Below are 8,876 nucleotides of genomic sequence, written 5' to 3' on the forward strand. Positions count from 1 at the left end.
TCATTGAGAGCGCTCTGCAACAAAATGGTCGTACAATCTTTTTATACGCACAACTCAGAGGAAAAGTCCCACCCCGCTGTAGGCGGGCTGTATTTTTCCACTGTACGCATCTTGTAAGCTCACACCTGGGTTTAGCTCATGTGATTTTCCTCTGCTCTCCTGACCATTAGGTCACACACACACACACACACACACACACACACACACACACACACACACACACACACACACACACACACACACACACACACATGTTCTTATCATAGTCTACTCCTTGCTCGGGCAGGCTGCATTCTTCAGTTATCACGTCCTCACAATATCCTGCAATCCTTTTTTCACTCCCCTTTCCCTGTGTGTTTTGGGAACCAGTCTCCTGTTATTGGTTTCAATCGTTTTGCACTTCTGCTTGCCTAATTACAAGACACAAATACTTTGTTGCTGGGATATAAACATATTTGATTAACTCTCTAAGCTCTAGTCTACTAATTAGTCATACATTATTAGTTTAACTGAGGGTGTGACATTTTAGTCATATCTTACTCACACATTTCTTTATCAATCCACCCTTTGACTAAATTTCACACACACATTTAAAATACATTCTTATAAAATGAAACACACAACAAGGCATACAACTTGTTTTGCATATTAAATGAGTCACTAGTACAAAACACACTATAAAAATACAATTTGTCTTGCATTGCTACCAAATTTTACTTCCAACCATAACTCACTCTCCTTGTTAGGAGTTTCACTATAACTGTCATTGAAAAGATAGTATACTAAACATCAAAAATTGTCTCATCCAATTTAGGTTCATCAGGGTTAAAATCTTCTGCATCGTCCACTAGAGCGGGAGGATATAGGTCGTCGTTCCATCGGTCTGAGTAGGGAATGGGCCCATAGGTCACTGCTTTCTCCAACGCCTTGCTCACCAGCCCTCAATAGGACTTGGTATGGTCCCTCCCAGCGTGACTGCTTTCAATCCTTTTTCCTTAACGATTGGATCCACACCCAGTCTCCAGGTTGTATACTATGAGTCACCTTCTCCTTCAATTCTCCCGTGGGACACAAATTCTTAGACATACGGGTATGGTTAACAAACAATATTCTCATGTGTTCTGCTAGTGTATTCTCTAGTTCTATGTCTGCCTGTTCTGGTCCTGCCAACTGTGGCATTCTGTAAGGTCTTCCAAACACTTTGTCAAAGGGGGACAATCCGTTCTTATCTGCCGTTATTCGGATAGTCATTAGTACGATTGGCAGACATTGTACCCAATTTCTTCCTTTCACTCCGTGATAACTCTATAAAATCAATTTCCAATTGCTGGACTGGATATTTTGCCAGGGGGATATTCCCCCTGGGGTGCTCTCTGTCTATCTTGGTGATTATTCTGTGCACAGATGACAAATTTTTTTAGTAATTCGTTATACCATAGGCCACAAAGTGTTTCCTAACCTGCTCTACCATCCCCCCTATTGATACATTGCTTTACCCATGTGTCAATATTTCCGCATATCAAAACAGTGACTTTAATACATTTTATAATTTATCCTTATGCCAGACATTATCTCGTAGGATTACCCCTTTCTTTACAGTATGAAAATGTATGCACTCACCAACTGTAAGTCGCTCCGGATAAGAGCGTCTGCCAAATGGCCAAAATGCAAAATGTAATCAAGAACATAGGAAATATCTGTTTCCCCATATATTGTTCCTGTCACCCTTCTTAATGTCACATTTGCCAATATAATCCCTTACTTCGTATAAGTAAGCAGTGATATTTTATTCCAGGCATCTATTTTAAAAAATGTTTGATATGTTGTCTCCTACTGTCCCTTAACATATATTGTAGGGGATTTCCCTCAATCCTGAAAAAAAAATAATACAAAAAAAATCCCCCCTTGGAACACATCGGATAACTCCATGTTTCATTAAATTCACTAAACCTATAAATAACAAGCCCATAACCATCTTCCGGTAATCTACTGATTTAAACCTGTTGCATTAATTTATTAAAATATAAACCTATTGTTTAATAAATCCAGAACCTACGAAAAACATTTACTACGCCATCAGCCTAATAGTAAAACTGTCTGCATAACTCACTGTTGTATAAACAAACTATTGAGACATCCGCTTCACATTACCCTCTGCTTCGTTTACTATATCCTGGCATTAGTAAATTCTATCCACACACCACCAAAAACGAATAACATATTTGCATACACGTAACTAGAAAGCATGAATTTAATACCATTTTTGCTTAACCAATGCAAATCAACATTTCTCATCACCCAATTTCTATTACTTTTTTTTTTCACACAGGAAATCCTCTACAATCTCTACCCTCATCTAAATATACCACGGGAATTGAATTGGCTCTCCAATTCAATTTCCAACGATACCTATCCGTGGATGTGCTGTGCTGATCTCCATTCTCAATGTTGACCCAATCAGTGATCCTCTTACCCTTGGATACCCACTGGCCAATGTCTTTCCAGTCCTCTGCTGGCTCCTTTGCTAGGGACACATGTGGGTTCCATTTCTCTCTTAACAGTCTCTGACTTTGGGGCCCTAGTTCCACTTCCACTGCTGCGTGGGTGTTGTCATAGTGAAACCATTTTAGTGCTACAGTTCTTTCTGTGGTTTTAAATAGTGCTTCGTCATAGACGGGTATGGTTGCCTCTCCTCCTGATTGGTCCTGTTTTAGGGTTATTGGGGCTGATAACCTTTCAATAAATTGATGACCAGAGGCGGATCGCACTATGATTTTCTCCCCATCAATCCTCACTCCCTCTGGTTTGTCTGCTGCACAGATTGCTGTCCTGCAAGCCCCTGTATCGCATAGGAATGTAATTTTCTTACCCATTACTGTCAATGTCAAATAAGGTTTCTGTTCCTGTTGAAGTGCTAGGTCAATAATTCAAACACCTCACAACTTGGATCAATGGGCTCCTCAGTCTCCTCCTCACTAGAATCTACTCCCAGCAGAACTGACAAAAAAACAAAACAGACTGTGATTTCCAGGACACTGCCCCTTTGTTCTGGCCTCACTATCTCCCCGAGAGTTGGCACTCCCTTCAGGGCTCTTGGTAAACTGCATACCTTTTAACCTCAATCAGTGTCGTTGTGCCCCAGTCAGTCAGGGTCTTTTTTATTGTTTGAGAAATTTCAGGCCTCATTCCGCTTAAAAAGGCTATTTTTAATTGTTGATGATACGGCCCATCTGCTACCTGTTTGCACTCATGGATTTTAGAAAAATCAGCATGCCTATGGCAGTAATCTCTGAGATTGTTACATAGTTGATTAAGTTTATGTCGATACTCTCCGTCTACGGCCCACTGTAAAATAACTCTGTCCCCCCTTCCTGGGGTCCAGTCTCCCTTCACAGTTGCCCAATCCTATCCTACCACTATCTGCAATCTCGATGGTCGTGGCCTGTTCTCTCACAGTATTTGCACGGCGCCTCACACTCTTTGGCAAAATGCCCTTCCTGACTACAGTTAAAGCACTTAATCTGCTCATGATGGATTGCATATCTTTTAACCTCAGCTAGTGGTTCCATTCCCCACCCTATCAAAATATTTTTAATGGTCCTGCTTATCTCTGGTCTCATTCCACCGAGGAACGCTATTTTTTATTGCTGATGGTAGGGCGTATCATTCCCCTGTCTCTGGTCTGGCTCGGGTATGCCACTGTTTGCGTTGAACACATCCTTAAGCCTCTCTAAGTATTGGCTAATAGTCTCACTATCCTCTTGTTTACACTCATGTACTTTAGAGAAGTCTGCATGACGATGGTACTGTTCCCTGAGGCTATTACACAATTCAGTTATTTTCCCAACATACTCTCCGTGATCAGCCCATGGCAAAAGTGCCCTCTGGGCATCCCCTGAAACCCACTGCCCTCTAATGGCAGCCCAATCCTTTCTTGGGGTGGGTCATTTCTTCTACCACTTGGGCCACGTCCCTCTGTGTCCATGGCCTGTATACATCTACTATATGTTATGATCAACTTTTGTAATTAACCATTTAAATTATTCAACCCGTAACCCAGAGTGTTTTAAGACCCCAGTTTCATGAAACGGATGGGACAACCATTCTTTTTCACGCGACCTATTTTTGTCCCTTCCTTTAAACAATTAATTATCGCAACTTTCAATGGATCATTAGGTCTCACACATATACAACCTTATATGATTATTAGTTAACACTATCGGTAACCCGGAGTTTGTAAGGCTCCAGTTTTCACTGAAACTGATAGAGTTACGGCTAATCTACAGTTGTTTATGACTTTTGACTTGTTTAATGTATCTATCTCACACGATAATAGTTATTTCCCTTCTTGATATTTATTGACGTTCCCGGACCGTCTCACTATCACCTCTCCCTCCTCAAAGTTTCACCCCCATTTTTTTATTTATCTAGAATACTGGCGCATTGGGTTTTCTCTAGATAAAACGTCTAAAAACACTGAAGTTTACTTCCTTCCTGTGTACTCTTGTCAATCCTAGATTGGACGCAACACAAGGTCAGTTTATTTTTTGTAATGGACTCAACTACCTGGAGTTATGCTCGGATCCCCCACCCCGTTTACTTAAGTATATTTGCTATACCACTCGCATTTTATATCTATCTAGAATACTGCCGCATTGGGTTTTCTCTAGATAAACGTCTAAAAACGCGATGGCCAAGACTTACTAGATTTTGGTAATCATTCTCTGCCCTTTACAAGAATTACAGATTATTGTTGCAAGTTCAGATCACTTTCCACCAAAATCCAATGAATAAAGATTACTGACCTTATTTTTGCAGCTCAATTTTGGTTGGATATTGTCACCATTTCTGTCGTTTCCAGGTTGTCACCGGCCTGTATTTGAACCCCCAATCTCAGAGGGCAGGTCTTTGTCTATACGGATGTATCATCCGCCCGTGCACGGTTTTTCGGTGTCCCCCGGAACGACAGAGGACGGGTATTGATATCCGGCTCGAAGGACCAAGCTGTCACGAGAATTTTGTTATCTCAATGGTTGAAGTCAAACACTTCTTAAATCTTTGAATAATTCCCAAAAGGTTGTAAATCTCTTAATTTGAATAAATTAAACAAAGACTCAATTCTGCAATGGTCAGCCTTTATTCATTGAGAGCGCTCTGCAACAAAATGGTCGTACAATCTTTTTATACGCACACGTCAGAGGAAAAGTCCCACCCCGCTGTAGGCAGGCTGTATTTTTCCACTGTACGCATCTTGTAAGCTCACACCTGGGTTTAGCTCATGTGATTTTCCTCTGCTCTCCTGACCATCAGGTCACACACACACACATACACACACACACGCACGCACACACACACACACACACATGTTCTTATCATAGTCTACTCCTTGCTCGGGTAAGCGGAGTTATCGCCGTTCTCACAATATCCTGCAGCATGTTTCATACTCTCTTCCAAGCCTAACGGTTTCTCCCCTCCCTAAATTGGGAGGCCTATTTCCTTATCTTGGTTTCTCAGTTGTCTGTAGACAGTTATCCTTGTCCTTTGTTGTCTGGCCTAACTCCTACTCACATTGCTAAATAGTAACACAATGTCATAATCTTAACTTGCCCTACGCTCACACATTACTAGGTAGTAGTCTTATGATTCTAACACATTTCACAAAGTGGAGTGTAGTAATTACTCATTACCAAATTATTCTCTCAATTGCTGAGAGTTCAGGCCGTCCTTCCTGTGAGCAAATACTGAATACCTTATTACACACTGCCTGGATAGAGGTCTCTGTGCCGGTCGATGTCGTCGACTTCTATGGCTTCGGTATTCTGGATCAGAGGACGCTGATGCTTCAGGATCAACTCTAACTTTACTCTGCATGACAACAACACCTGGACTTCAATGATCCCCTTCCCTGTTTCTGAGGGCCTCCTGACAACGTGCCCAGACTGCCTCCTGACCCTGGAGAGATGGGCTGAGGATGGGAAGACCTACAACTCCCTAACGCTCTACAGTAGGAGAAGGGAGCTCACTGCTGCTGAACTGGACTTCTATAAGAAACAGGTAGCTTGTCTCAGTCTGCCACCAGAGACGTTCATGGATCCACAGAAAGAGCTCTGTCCCGACACAACTTCCTGTTTCTCGTAACAGAAGTAGGGTTTACCACGATGTTTTCATACCATCTGGTTAACAAAAGCCACTGGGTGTTGGTCTACAGACTAACCTCATAATCTAGCCACATACCCAGCAAATAAACTTGTTACAGGCCATATTATTGTTTTTACTGTCAGTATGTTACGTTGACCCCTGAGTTCAGGTTGTTTTTACTGTCAGTATGTTACGTTGACCCCTGAGTTCAGGTTGTTTTTACTGTCAGTATGTTACGTTGACCCCTGAGTTCAGGTTGTTTTTACAGTCAGTATGTCACGTTGACCCCTGAGTTCAGGTTGTTTTTACTGTCAGTATGTTACATTGACCACTGAGTTCAGGTTGTTTTTACTGTCAGTATGTTACGTTGACCCCTGAGTTCAGGTTGTTTTTACAGTCAGTATGTTACGTTGACCCCTGAGTTCAGGTTGTTTTTACAGTCAGTATGTTATGTTGACCCCTGAGTTCAGGTTGTTTTTACAGTCAGTATGTTACGTTGACCCCTGAGTTCAGGTTGTTTTTACTGTCAGTATGTCACGTTGACCCCTGAGTTCAGGTCGTTTTTACAGTCAGTATTTTATGTTGACCCTTGAGTTCAGGTTTTGTTTAGGAATTCATCTCGGAAACCCCAAAAAAAATGTTGCGTAATTGCGTCAGATACTCATTTTATGTTATGTAGTCTGTCCACAAGAGATCAGGAATGGGACTTTGTCTTGTTTAGATTTAGTAACAGTGGTGGAACTGGGAACCCAGACAGCAGAGGGGGTTAGTGGGAGGAGCTATAGGAGGACGGCCTCATTGTAATGGCTGGTATGGTATCAATGGAACGGAGTCAAACACGGTTTCCATATGCTTGATGTGTTTGATACCGTTCCAATAATTCCATTCCAGCCATTATAATGAGCCTGTCCTCCTATAGCTCCTCATACCAGCCTCCTCTGCCAGACAGTACAAACAGCCAATGTCCCTGAAATCTGATATGTTGTACCATGAAAGGCACAGGAGAGCAAATATTAGATCATATAAAAGACTGGAACTATCCTTGGCATCATTGAAACATCAACAGGCATAGTGAGACAGACTTACTGTACAGAGACACAGGGACATTATAGTGAGGGAGACATATTGAGATATGATGCTGGCGGTGTGTGACGCTGTTGTCCTGGGCCTTCTCTCAGTGAGTGGCTCCCAGGCGGCCCCTTTAACCTGTGAGGATCTCCTGAGACCACTGGAGCTGAGCGGTGTCAATCAGGTACTATCTATCTGAACTGTACTGTCTGTCTGTCTGTCCATCTGTCCGCGTGTCTGTCTGTCCGTCATCTGTCTGTCCGTCATCTGTCTGTCAGTCCGTCTTTAATTACAAAAGGCACTGAGCCCTCCGGCTCCTGTCTGTCTGTCCACCCATGGTTAGGGAGATGTGTTTTTTTGTTTTAGCTAGCCCAGTTATTGTCTATCTGCCTTGGGAAGTGGGTGTATATTGCTGAGAGTTCTGACCGTCCTTCCTGGGAGCAAATACTGTATACCTTTTTTACACAGTGCCTGGATAGAGGTCTCTGTGCCGGTCGGTACCCAGAACAACATTCCTGACATCGCCCAGTTCCATGGCGTCGGTATTCCACATCAGAATGCTTCAGGAATCGAATGCTTCAGGATCAACTCTAACTTTACTCTGCATGACAACAACACATGGACTTCAGTGATCCCCTTCCCTGTTTCTGAGGTCCTCCTGACGACGTGCCCAGACTGCCTCCTGACCCTGGAGAGATGGGCTGAGGATGGGAATACCTCTCTAAAGCTCTTCAGTAGGAGAAGGGAGCTCACTGCTGCTGAACTGGACTTCTTTAAGAAACAGGTGGATTGTCTCAGTCTGCCACCAGCGACGTTCACGGATCCACAGGAAGATCTCTGTCCCGACACAATTCCACTCTTAGAAGATCAAATCGATAAGGCAGTTGAGAGGGCAGTTGATATTATTTCAGAGATTCCAAGAATGATCAGAAATACATTTAAACATTTAAAGAATGCTGTTTTTCAGACATTTTCTGAGATTTTGGGTTCATGAGCAGTTGCCTCCTCCTCCCTGATTGGTTTGGTGCCCACCATGTATTCTACTGTAACCCAGGGTTACAGTACCTAACCCAGCAAGCCTGTAAACAGTCACTGATGCCAGCCTTGATGTGGGACCAAACTCCACTCTGCTAGTTTTGCTCTACATTCAACACAATAAATGCAGATTAAGACAAATATGACTTATACTATTTTTTGTTTGTCCCAATAATCAGTTACAATCGGGAGCATTTAAAAATACAATAAAAAATAATAATGGGTGATAGTCTACTTTAGCGTTTCCCAAACTCGGTCCTCCGGGACCCCAAGGGGTGCACCTTTTGGTTTTGTCCTAGCACTACACAGCTGATTCAAATTATCAAAGCTTGATGATTAGTTGATTATTTATATCAGCTGTGTAGTGCTAGGGCCAAAACCAAAAGGTGCACCCCTTGGGGTCCCCAGGACCGAGTTTGGGAAACCCTGTTCTACATTTTTACATTTTAGTTGTTTTAGCAGACGCTCTTATCCAGAGCGACTTACAGTTAGTGAGTGCATAAATTTTTCTACTTACATCACTCACAGTAGCCTACTCAACGTATCTTATCGACAGGACAGAGAAGTCATTCCTAAAACATCAACACCACTCATTATGTTTAGGTCATTGGTTCTTTTATTTGGCAGTTTACATG

The sequence above is a fragment of the Coregonus lavaretus genome, assembly GCF_964263955.1.
Source record: "Coregonus lavaretus genome assembly, chromosome: 13".
NCBI lineage: Eukaryota > Metazoa > Chordata > Actinopteri > Salmoniformes > Salmonidae > Coregonus > Coregonus lavaretus.